The 13,138-nt window shown below is 40.0% G+C and overlaps 1 long non-coding RNA gene across 1 annotated transcript in view; it reads left to right on the forward strand.

Annotated features, from left to right (window-relative positions):
- The window catches only part of LOC141987530 (uncharacterized), an 84,292-nt gene extending 72,887 nt beyond the window's left edge, over positions 1-11,405 (forward strand). Inside the window, exon 3 of the long non-coding RNA XR_012639556.1 lies at positions 11,388-11,405. This is a non-coding gene — a long non-coding RNA (uncharacterized LOC141987530). The remainder of the gene's footprint in view (positions 1-11,387) is intronic.
- Positions 11,406-13,138: the final 1,733 nt, after the last annotated feature.

The raw sequence follows: 13,138 nt of genomic DNA on the forward strand, positions 1-13,138 counted from the left end.
TCCAATGCATTATCAAGGATCTACAACCTATCCTGAAGGACGACTCATCACTCTCACAGATCTTGGGAGACAGGCCAGTCCTTGCTTACAGACAGCCCCCAACCTGAAGCAAATAGTCACTAGCAACCACACACCACACAACAGAACCACTAACCAAGGAACCTATCCTTGCAACAAAGCCTGTTGCCAACTGTGTCCACATATCTATTCAGGGGACACCATCATAGGGCCTAATCACATCAGCCACACTATCAGAGGCTCATTCACCTGCACATCTACCAATGTGATATATGCCATCATGTGCCAGCAATGCCTCTTTGCCATGTACATTGGCCAAACTGGACAGTCTCTACGTAAAAGAATAAATGGACACAAATCAGACGTCAAGAATTATAACATTCAAAAGCCAGTCAGAGAACACTTCAGTCTCTTTGGTCACTCGATTACAGACCTAGATGTGGCAATTCTTTAACAAAAAAACTTCAAAAACAGACTTCAAGGAGAGACTGCTGAATTGGAATTAATTTGCAAACTGGATACAATTAACTTAGGCTTGAATAAAGACTGGGAGTGGATGTGTCATTACACAAAGTAAAACTATTTCCCCTTGTTTATTTCCTCTCCTACTGTTCTTGTGAAGTGCTGGAAATGGCCCACCTTGATTATCACTACAAAAGGTTCTCCCCACCTCCCCCCAGCCCACCAGCTCTCGTGCTGTTAATAGCTCACCTTTCCTGATCACTCTTATTACAGTCTGTATGGTAACACCCATTGTTTCGTGTTCTCTGTGTATATAAAATCTCCCCACTGTATTTTCCACTGCATGCATCCGATGAAGTGAGCTGTAGCTCACGAAAGCTTATGCTCAAATAAATTGGTTAGTCTCTAAGGTGCCACAAGTACTCCTTTTCTTTTTATGGATACAGACTAACATGGCTGCTACTCTGAAACCTGACACTTTATTTAGTGTGTATCATGTAATTTCTCCCTCCCCACCCCTAAACTGCTGCTGTGGAAGAAACTTTTTATCAAGAATTGCATCCAGTGACTTTCTAAAGGCTGTTTTTTATTAACCCAAGGAAAAAACAGCATTTGTATTCGGAACCCCAGTCATGGGCCAGGACCCCACTGTGCTGTACAGTCAAAGACGGTCCCTGTCCCAGAAAGCTTGCAATCTAAATAGACAAGACAAACACGGAGTAGGGAAGGGGGTCTAACACATAGGCAGCATGAGCAGTGTGATGGCAGCAAATGGCATGTTAGTGCCATGCTTTTGGGGAGGGAGGGTCATGTTTAGTTAGGCGGACATAAGCTGAAGGGAAAGGATGGAGAAGAGGTGAAGAGACTTGAGGGATGGGGAGGGTTGGAGCAAATAGCCAATTAGCACAGGGCGGAGAAAGTCCAGTCAAAACTTAGAATGCATTCAGCAATATCTCTGTTCAGTAACTGTAATGACTTCTATTGATGTGAAATAAATAAACATATTGTGCTTGCTGTACACATGAGCCCATGCTTATATTTTCCATTTTTTATTAAAATGACAATCAGAATCCCATCTCACCCATCTGTAATGAATAAAGGAGAAGTACAGTGCCACAATTATGCAAAGCATTGGAGATACATCCTTTCTATAACATGCTATAGTAGAATATAAATGAGGTTGAATGTTTCATTTCCAATAATAGTGAATATTTGACCTATAAGAGAATAGTATATTTTACTTCAGGTTAAGTTAATGGTTTGTTCAGGATTGTGAATGATAAACACATTAATGGTTTTTAAATCAATATGAATTTTGTGTAGCTCTGTCTACGCATTTTTCCATGCAATGTACGAAGCTAAATAAGTGGCATAGCTGAGAAGCTTTTATTGGGCATGCCCAACATCTGTTATGCTATGTAATAATAGTCACTGTTTAGCAGACAACGGTTCTAATGGAATTGTCACACCTGTAGAAGTTTCTGAAATAAGCAGCCTTATTGCCACAAAAGTCACTTCAAAGACTGGTACAAAAAACAATAACGTAGTTTTCCCCTTATGGTAAAGAAACACAGACAATATGGTTACCCTTACAGCTTGCATATTTATTGAGCAAATCCTACTAAAATAGCTAAAATACATTGGGTACTTGCAGTGCATTATTATAGATCACACTGTTACAAAAGCCTGCATTTTCAACAGTACACAATTGCAACTATACATAAATGACACAACTGCTGAGTACTGTTTCTTGCTCTATATACAGCACACTTGATGCATCTAATCTATTGGAAAAGAAAACTTACAAGAAAGGGAATAAGGGGGGGCGGGGAGGAGAACCTAAGCAGTGTCGTGCATGCATTAGTATTTAACAGTCAAAAGGTAAAACAGTTCAGAACAAGGCCTGCCCTGTAAAAGGAAGAGCTAAAAGACAGAGTTATATAAAAAAATTAAGGTGGGCTTTCAGACTGTGTCTAACACAACATTCCATGAGTAGATGGTACTGGGGGTTTTCTCTTTTCTTAATACCCTGGGAGCAAGAACAAAAATGTAAAATCTACACTTTGATGACACTGAAATATACTCTTTGCCTTTTATAAGAGTGTTTCCTTTTGAAGTTTTAAGAAAAAAAAAAATCACTGTTTCATCCCTACCACATCTCGTATTTTATGAGGATTTTAAAAAGTCCCCTTTTTTTTTCCTCCAAAAAAGCCTTCCCTCCCCCACCCCCAAAAGTATAAGAGACTTCCAAAGACTATTGGAAACTTATTGCTCATCTTTTTCTAAGTTATGTGGACAGGATACAGAAAGGAGACTGACTTAAAATTACACTTTTGTGATTGCTCCCAGTACAGGTTGCATGTCTGTGAGCGTACCCTGATCCGGAATCAGTCCCTCACTTTTACTCTGAGTAGTTACTCACCCTACAACACTGAATAAGAAAGCCACACTGAAGACACAAGAAACAAGTCAGTCCCATCTAAAGAACAACATTCAGGAAAACAAAGTACCAACACCTTCTCAGAACATGGAAATAAAAAATAACTCCATCAGAGCTACCTTGCCAAGGAGCATGTTTAAAGTCCAAAATAGCACCATTCATCAGTGTCTCAAATCCCGTGGCAGCATCTCAATCACTTACCACAAGGAAACCATGAGTTTCATACTACTTCTATACATCAAAAGAGTACATGGATAAAATATAGAGATATACAGACAATTGATGAAAATAAACTACTAGGCTTGTTACATCTAAATGGGGGGGAGAGGAGGGGAAAAGAGGGACTCTCAGCCTCTGCAAGAAGCAGTTAGGAGTGGTGGAAATGGAGAGGCAGCAGTTTACCGGTTGCATGTCAGCGGTGGAGTTTGAGTAGTGGAAGACGTTGTGGCAGAACCAGGCCTGAAGGCCCACCTGTAATGTTGGTAAACATGGATTCACAGTGTGAAATTCTGAGAGCTTTTACTTGAGTCAGAATGTTAAAAACTGTTTGTATGATACACATTTATCCACTGTAATTCTCTAAAGCAAGGCTCAGAGTCCCATAGTTTCTTCTTATACTTGATGATTTACACAGAAACAATTCCCGATATATGACACCATGACCTCATCAACACCCATATACCATATGTAATACAAATGGAGGAATTATGATTAAAAAGAGTAGAGGTAATTGATTTCAGTGAAATGATATCCATAGCCATTTGCTGGAGTCAGGAACGCAGCTTCAGTCTCATTGTTCTTCTTGCGATTAACTTCCTTTGGGATAGTAAGATTTCCCTGCACGGGAGGAAAGAAAAATAGTTAGCTGTACTTCTACGAAAGCTGTTAAATGTATTTCTCTCTCTCCCCATCGCCCCCTTATATCCTTGGACTTTTATAGCCTTGTAAATGTGGTTTACATATTAAACACAGTCTACTCAAATATAAATATCAGATCCATAGAAGGAAAAGGATTGTTTAAACAACTCCAGAAGCCTTGAAGTTTCTAGTTGGAATTTTTATGTCTGTTTTATTTTTAGCTGGGCCAGTGTGTCCTGCAGACTCATAAGACTAAGTTAACAAAAACACCTCTAAAGGCCAGGTGGCGGAATTCAGTCCTTGGCCCACACAGGTTGGAGCCAGTGCAGAATCAACCCATCCCAGGAGAAGCTTGGGGGGGAAGGGGGTGGGGTTGTGCTTTAGGAGCCATAATCCTTCCTTCGACTCCTCACAATGCTCAGGAAGTGCACACACTACACTGTTATCCTTCAAAATGGTGCAATCTGTTCCCCGACCCCAACACACCCAGCTAATTCTGTGGGCTGGTTGCACAAAGGGTCTCTCTCCTCCCTGTCCATCTCTGGGGAAGTTTTTGGCCCTGGAGGCCTAGTAAGGAGAAGTCCCTTTGCTTTCCCGACTGCAAACCAGCCTTGTGCAGGTGGGTATAAAGAGATGGGGAAGATGAGTCTGCAAATGCACCTACGCAAAAGCCGAGGGCAATCTAGGCCTAAAGCTGCATGTGCACATCTTGCACATCTGTTAGCACACAGAGACATTTGCATAATTAAATATGGTTGCCAGATGGCTAAATACCTGATTTTTCTCTCTCTCACACATACCCAAATGCAGGCTGTGTGTGTGTGTGTGCAAACAATGATGCATTTGAAATTTGTGGGCATAAATTTACAGACTGGATTGAGGTGACTGTGAAAAATCTAACTCACAATGTTTACACCAAATACATCTCAGGTAGATTGCTTCCTGACAGCACTGTGCACGTACTTGTTGAAACCCATAAACTGAGAGCACAGAAAATGAACATTAATGAGTTTGTCTACCAATTGTTTTTTTTAACCCCAGGCTCCATTTTTATGCTACATGTAGTTTGGTGCACAGAAAACCTGTCTGAATTATAAAAGATCACAAAGTTAGTGTAATGTACCTTTTAGAGCTTAGGGCTTTAAAATAGGCTATTTCTTTAGACAGCTGGTACTTACTAATGAATGCTTTTCCTGTAATTCTTTACTGAAAAAGACATTTACCCTTCTCCAACAGGCCCAGGGAATGGCAATATACCATACTGACACTGAGTCTGTGCTAATAACGTGGTGCAGTATTAGTGAACTATCTAGGCTGGTTTTCATTAATCACATCCCAAATATTTAAACATCCCAATAATTAGCCCCAAATCACTAAGGCATTTAAGTATGTGCTTAAAGTTAAGCATGTAATTAAGCATTTTGCTGAATAGTGATGGACTGCCAAATGGGACCTTAAAATGTAAATCCTGTAAAATTAGTAACATGACACTTGTGGACAGAATGTTAATAGTTGTTAGAAATGACATAAAAAAATCTGTGTTTTGCTTTGTTGTGGTTTTTTTTAAAAGAGAACTAAAATGAAAATATGATTGAGCCTTATCAATTAGGAGAAGCATACTGATCAGTTTAAAAGAAAAATATATTGTTTACTTAAGAAATCTGAGTCCCTTTCTAATATACTGACTGCCCAGCCAGAGTCCGCGACCCCTCTTGCGTCCCAACCCCGTCCCAGGTTGGAACCCCCTCCTATACCCCAACACCCTCCAGGAGCCCTCACCCCCTCGCACACCCAAACTCCCTCCTTCAGCCCGCACCCCAGCCCTGAGCCCCCTCCCAGAGCCCGCACCACAACTCCCTGCCCCAGCCCTGAGGCCCCCTGCCCCCAACCTCCCTCCCGGAGCCCGCACCCCACACCTCCTCCCCAGCCCAGTGAAAGTGAGTGAGGGTCGGGGAGAGCAAGCAACGGAGGGAGGGGGGATGGAGTGAGTGGGGGCAGGGGGCAGAACAAGGGTGTTCAGTTTGGTGCGATTAGAAAGTTAGCAACCCTAGAGGGTGGTGAAGTGGATATAACTAGGTGTAAGGGGGGAGGATATGCACTGATCAGAGGCTTCTGTTAGGGCATGTAGCCAATCTGCAGCCTGCGGGACTGGAGCTCCTCCTGTCTCCCCTTCCCCAAGACCTTATGGAACAATCTCTGACCCAAGACTGGCTACCTGGCCTTGGTGGAGAAAGGATAATTTTACCCTGTCCTTCCTGGAGCAGAAATGGGAGTTTTGCCTGGGAGAGAACTTCAGAATTAAGTATGGCTTGTTGAGCTCCAGTGACTAAATACACACTTTCTTCCACTTAACTGAAACCCCAACTGCACTAATATTTTTGCTTTTTTGTTGACTGATTTGTTACTTATGTATTATCACAAGAGATGGGAAGAAAACTAGAAACTTACACATGCAAAAACACACACAGACCAAAGATCTGGGCATGTTTCCAGAAGCTTTGTGTTGGGCAGTTCCTTTTCAGCTGTGAAAACAATCTCAGTCCTGAAATTCTGCCATATAATCATAAAATAGAAAATCCCATGTGACCTTTCTGGGTCTGGAAATACATCCTCTCTATTTAATATAGCCTGTATACTTGCTTGTTCCATGAGAAAGAAAAGGTCTTTTTTTCTGCAATTATGAGTTCAAAAATCTGTTCACTTTATTATTATTTTTTCATTATTTCAGGCTGTTTGGGATTAGTAAAGAGTTCATAAAGCTGTTAAATTGAAGATGACTGTGACTAACTTTATAAACCTGATGTAAGAATTAGATTCCAAATACACTTTGTTTCTGTTGAATCTCATACTGTGCAGGAAGACAGGCTATACATATAAATATTCGTTTTAGTTTTGAGACTTTGTTATCAAAACAAACTTGGAGATAGTTCTAAATATTGATCCTCCCAAGTATTCAAAAATATCTTTTGAAACTGCAGATAAAGATAGTGCAAATGCACCCCAGTGGAAAAGCAGGGACACAATAGAGTTAAGATGGAAAATAAATAAAATGTAATAGTTCTGGCTATCTCAAAAATCTTAACCAATTTTGGTAACTTTTTTAAGGCTATGTTTCCATACTGCAGGCATCGAATAAGAACTCCAGGGGCAATGAAAGGATTGTTCTTTCATTGACCTAGTCACACTTCAACTTTGTGCTGCAGGACCAACTTGTATAAATGTGGATAGAGGGGTTCAGGACAACAATGTTCACAATGAAGACTGCCAACTAAGACAGAATGACTACAACAGTTGTGTGATCTGCAACGGCTTTCTATTAGAGATTATGAAATTACTAAATTCATTTCATTGAGAGACAAGGTGGGTGTGGTAATATCTTTTTAACTGGACAAACTTCTCTTAGTGAGAGAGACAAGCCTTCAAGCTTACACAGATATTATTTCACCCACCTTGTCTCTCTAATATCCTGGCACTTACCTGGCTACAGTAACACTGCATAAATCATTTCATGTAAATGTGGCCAAGCTATGAAAAAGTAGATCTTCACGTACCAACTCCACCTTAACCTAGCATTGCTACTGGCCTACTTGATGAACTTTTGACAGTATTTTGAGTGCCAATAATGGTAACGTCTGTCCCTGTACTAGCTTACTGACACATATCTTAATTTTAAAAGATGCAAGCTCACACATAAAGATAGTCTGCAAATCTCATAAGTGGAAGGGAAGTCTAATGAATTTTATACTTTCCTCAAAAAAGCATGGAAATTGTGCTATTATCCAGATGGGACAGCAGAGTTTTGTTCACAGGAATTCTCAGTCTAGATAGTAACAAACATAATCTAAACAGTTTTCCATTTTGCTTACTTGCCAACTTTACTGCCAGATTTTGAGTCATTAGCAAACAAGGATATGGGAATGAAACAAATATGTTCTCTGGTTTTTGAATAACTGTTTCATTTTGCTCCTCAAATTTCTTATCCAATTATGAGTTTACCACGCTTGTTACAGAGTAAAATCACTTAAATCCTGCAAGATATACCACACTTTCCGTATCTGTGTTAACATACTTACTGATTCTCAAACACAACTTTAGTCAAACTGTGCAACTTTCATTTAAGGCAGGTAAGACATGAGTTCAAAACCCTGACAGATGCAAAAAGAAATTTTCTCCTCTTTTATTACCGTTTATAACCACTCCTGATAGTTGAATCTTTCTTTTAATAAGTTGCTATTCCAACATTACCAACACCAAGCATTAAAAAAACCTCATGAGACTAGCTTAAAAAACATGAGACTTTAATAAATTTTGGGTTCTTTTTATTTGCCTTCTGGTTTTCAAGCTATTCTCTGCAACCACGAAGGTTAAAACTTTTTTATTTCTCTATGAAAGCTGAGATTCTCATGTAATTACCTGACTCAGAGTTGGGGCTTTAAGAAAAACACTGACTATCATGACTCACGATAAAACTGTAAGAGTTGGCAATAGCTTAAGCCACGGTTTCTCAACCATTTTTGAATCATACCCCACCTAACGTTATTTTTTTCTATCGAGCCCCAACCCTTCCAATAGTGAAAAAGCCAAATTTGAGTGGTGGTGTGATCCCATGCGCCATGTTGCAACACTACTAACTCCAATTTGGCCTCGCTGCCCTTCTGTCATGATGGAAGGGCAGCTGGGCCAAATCTGAGTGAGTGGCGTTGCAACCTGACATTTGGATCGTCCTCCCCTGCAATTTTATTATAACTACTGAATTATTAGAATGCTTTTTGCATGCTATCACTATCCCCCATCCCACCCTGGTTGAGAACCTCTGGTTTAAATAATCTTAAATTAAACCTAATGAATAAGGCTAAGATTTTGTCATGGTTATTTTTAGTAAAAGTCATGGGCAGGTCATGGGCAATAAACAAGCCGTGACCTGTTAGTGGCTTTTGTTGCTACGGCTCCATGGTTTCCCCTGCCACAAGGTGGCTGGGAGCTGCAGGGTTCTCTCCCTGTCCTCACCCTCACACCCCCCAACCCAAAACCGGCAGGGGGTCCCTGAGATGGCTGTCGCCTGTCACTGGAAGCCTGCCAGGGCCCCACTGGCTGCCAGCTCCAGTCCTGCAGGCTGAAGCAGAAAATGTCACCGAGATCTCTGGAAGTCATGGTTTCCGTGACATAAATATAGCCTTACTAATAAACTTTCACAATCCCATATTTGTATAGAGCTTGCAAGCTTAGTAAATTGTGCATCTTTATATGAGAAAATGAGTAAAGGACGATTAGGGAAATAGCCTTACCTTAGGAAATCCTCCATCCCCTTGGCTAGTTGGGAAGAGTTCCTGGCTGACCCAAATTGTTAACCTTGGCTGATATACCTGGTGGAACATAAATGTATACATTTATGTTGTATTAAGGAGAGAAGTTTACCATGCCATCGCATGGCATTCATGTGACACATTTCATTAGTACAACACTGAAACTGAACTTCTGGAAGTCTTGCCTCAGAGACAAGAGCCAGATTCTGTTCTCCGTTACACCACGGTAAATCCAAGAAACTCCACTGGAGTTAGTGTACATTTGGATTAAGCAGAATCTGCCCCTAGAGTACCTTAAATATATTGTATGTATCACTTTGTGTAGAAGGTGATGTTCCATTTGTCACTCCAACAGTGTTCTTTTGTGTGGGAGAGCAGCAAGAGAATGGAGACACCAAAAGATATGATAGCCATAACAGTAATATGGCTTTATTGGCATTTGGCTAAAGCAACTGTGTACATGAATTTCCTGCAAATGAAAGCCTATGGCATCATTCATCGCATGCTATGTGGTGCACCTCTCTTTCCCCCTAGCCATGTGGGCTTGGGGAAGAAAGAAATTCCGCGAGCAGGCAGCCCTGGGATCTAGAGAAAGTCTCAAGCTAGTAGGCACAAAGATCAAGATGCAATTTCTGCAGCTATTGTAAAATTAAAAAAATAACAAATGGAAGGAAGGGGAGGTTGATAGTAATGAGTATGAATCAGAAGCTAGTAACCGTAGTACACTGATAAGGGAAACAAAGGGACGAAAGGATAAATCTATGGTCAGCGAAGTTAAGGACAATAAGAAGGAGTTTAAGTACATTAGGAACAAAAAGAATCCTAACAATGGTAATGGTCCATTACAAGATGGAAATGGGAAGAAATTATCAATAATAATCCAGAAAAGGCAGAAGTGTTCAATAAATATCTGTTCTATACTTGAGGAAAAAAGATGTCATCACATGATAAAACTCTTTCCATTTCACTAGTATCTAGGGAGGATGTTAAACAGCAGCCATTAAAGTTAGACATGTCCAATGGTCCAATTTGAATTCAAGAGTTTTAAAAGAGCTGGCTGAGGAACTTTCTGGACCATTAATGTTGACTTTCAGTAAATCTTGGAACACTGGAAAAGTTCCACAAGACTGGAAGAAAGCTACCATTGTGCCAATATTTAAAAAGGGTAAATGGTATGACCATTATAGGCCTGTCAGTCTGACACTGATCCAGGGCAAGATAATAGACCAGCTGATATGGGACTCACAGTAAAAATTTAAAGGAGGTAATATAATTAATGCAAATCAAAATGGGTTTATGAAAAATAGTTTGATAGAATCTAACTTCATATATTTTTGATGAGATTACAAATTTGGTTGATAAAAGGTAATAGTAATGACATAATATTCTTATACATTTGACTTGGTACCACATAACATTTTCATTTAAAAAAAACAAAACCTAAAATGATATAAAATCTACATGGAAATATTAAATGGATAAACAAGCTAACTGATAGGTCTCAAAATTTAATTATAAACGGAATCATCACCATTAAGTGTGTGTTTCTAGTAGGTCTCTCAGGGATTGGTTCTTGGCTCCTATGCTATTTAACACTTTTATCAATGACCTGGAAGAAATCATAAAATCATCATTGATCATTTCCACGTAAGTTGGGGGAGTGGTCTACAATGATTAGGACAGATAACGGATAACAGAGTTATCTGGACTTCTTGGTAAGCTGGGCACAAGCAAATAATGTTTTTTAATATGGCTAAATGTATACATCTAGTAACTAAGAATGCTGGCTATACTTGCAGTATGGGGGACTCTATCCTGGAAAGCAGTGACTCTGAAAACGGTTTTGGGGTCATGGTGGATAATCAGCTAGCCATGATCTCCCAGTATATACTATTGGCACAGGGCTAACACAATCCTGGGATGCATAACTGGAGGACTCTTGAGTAGGAGCAAAGAGATGATTTGACCACTGCATTTGGCATTGCTGTGACCACTGCTGGAATACTGTGTCCAGTTCTGGTCTCTACAATTCAAAAAGACTACTGATAGGAGAAGGTTCAGAGAAGAGCCAAAAGAATGAGTAAAAGATTAGAAACCATGCCTTATGGGATAGACTCAAGGAATTCAAATTATTCAACTTAACACAGAGAAGGTTAAGGATTGACTTGAATACATTCAATAAGTACCTACTAGGGAACAAATACTTGATCTAGCAGAGAAAAAGGTACAACACGATCCAATGACTAGAAGTTGAAGCTAGACAAATTCAGACTGGAAATAAGGTATAATTTTTTTTTTTTAAACAGAGAGGGTAATTAAGACCCCCTATTACATGGATGCATCAAGTCTGTTCTGATGTTGGACTTTTGACCAGTCAAGCCCTTGCGGCCACACAGGAATGGACCAAATGGCGAACAATTGCTACGGCAGACTGTTCGGCTATGCGTTGAAGAAGGCGGCAGGTAATCAATCACTTGAAACAATTTACCAAGGGCCATGGTGGATTTTCCATTGCTGGCAATTTTTAAAATAAAGATAGAATGTTTTTCAGAAGATATGCTCTAAGAATTTTGGGGGAAGTTTTACAGTGTGTGTTGTACAGGAGCTCATATTAGATGGTCACAATGGTCCATTCTTGCCTGCAATCTATGAATCTGTGTTCTTCTCTCCAGTTTTATTAGCCAGTTGCCACGTCAGCTTCTTCAGTTTCCAAAAATGCCTTTCCACTTGATTTATTTTCTTACTTTTGTTTCTTGTATTGTATGGTTCAAAACATCAAGCATTCCAGTTTTTAGTGTCCAACTCCTAGTTTTTAATCCTATCTTCTCGATGAGTTCCCATATTTGTTCCATATGTCACAGCTGGCAATGCTCAGACTGATCGCTCTTCAATATACTTGTCAGTCTCCCACAGCAGTTTTTGACTCTTCACTTTATTTTTCTGGTTGGCTGAGGCACACATATTAGTTGCTGATTTCTTCCATTTCAGTGTTCTGTGCTTATGCACTGAAATGTTTCTCCTTCAGTGCAACAAACGAGGAAAAATCGCATAAAATTTCTCATTTATAATAATCAGTATACTGCAGGTTCCTTCTGTCTTCATTCAAAAATCTCAAACACGCTATGGATTGCCTCAACTATGCATCTGAAGATGCAAAGCCAAGGGGAGATAAGCCCAATTCAGAGAGTTTGCCTCAGTATATTCAGCAATGAACAATAGTGTCTACCAATTCACAAAGAAAAACACAACTTTCCTTTAAAAGTAAAACACAACTTTCCTTTAAAAGTAAAACACAACTTTCCTTTAAAAGTAAAACACAACTTTCCTTTAAAAGTAAAATTTTGTAATTTGCTCATGCTGAAAGAATGATGTAATATAGCAGCTTCCCCTAAAACAGTGCTTCTCATCTTTATTTCAAGATTTAGCCTTAAAAGTCATGGCCACCAAATATACATCAAAGAAACTCATGGTAATAGTCTTGATCTAACCAGACAGGGCAATTTGGACTTTAGAACAACATTATGATGAAACAGAATAAAATACTGGGAAAAACTCATCCTAAGAGAGATTCTCATGCTATGATCTGCAGAGTACTTGTTGATTGTCTTCAGAGAGCCACCAGTAACCAGTCACTGGATGTTGGTTCATCCTCATCGCTCCTGCAAATATCCAAGCTCTTCACCACAGAGGAGTTAGCATAGGTGTCCCTATTAGTGACTGCCTCTAGAGATTGAGGAGGAAAAGATGGGAACTGCTAGAATCAGTGCCACAAACAGGACTTGAGCTGCCAGTCAACAGCAGGGACAACTGTCCAACTACGGAGCTAGGCAGTAAACCCAGGAGAGCTGAGGAAGAAGATGATCAGGTGGCTGGGCAGCATGTTCAGAAAAAAAAGCAGCCAAGCAAAAAGAGAAGCAAGTGCAGGAGGAGAAGGGGACCAGGCAGCAAAGTAGTACATGTTGGGAAGTAGGGGGAGAGGAACAGAACAAATGGGAGGAGATGAAATGAAGAACAAGGACAGTGGCATTAACTTTTCTCCAAAAAAGCACAAAATGCA

The sequence above is a fragment of the Natator depressus genome, chromosome 5 (assembly GCF_965152275.1).
Source record: "Natator depressus isolate rNatDep1 chromosome 5, rNatDep2.hap1, whole genome shotgun sequence".
In the NCBI taxonomy this organism is placed as follows: domain Eukaryota; kingdom Metazoa; phylum Chordata; order Testudines; family Cheloniidae; genus Natator; species Natator depressus.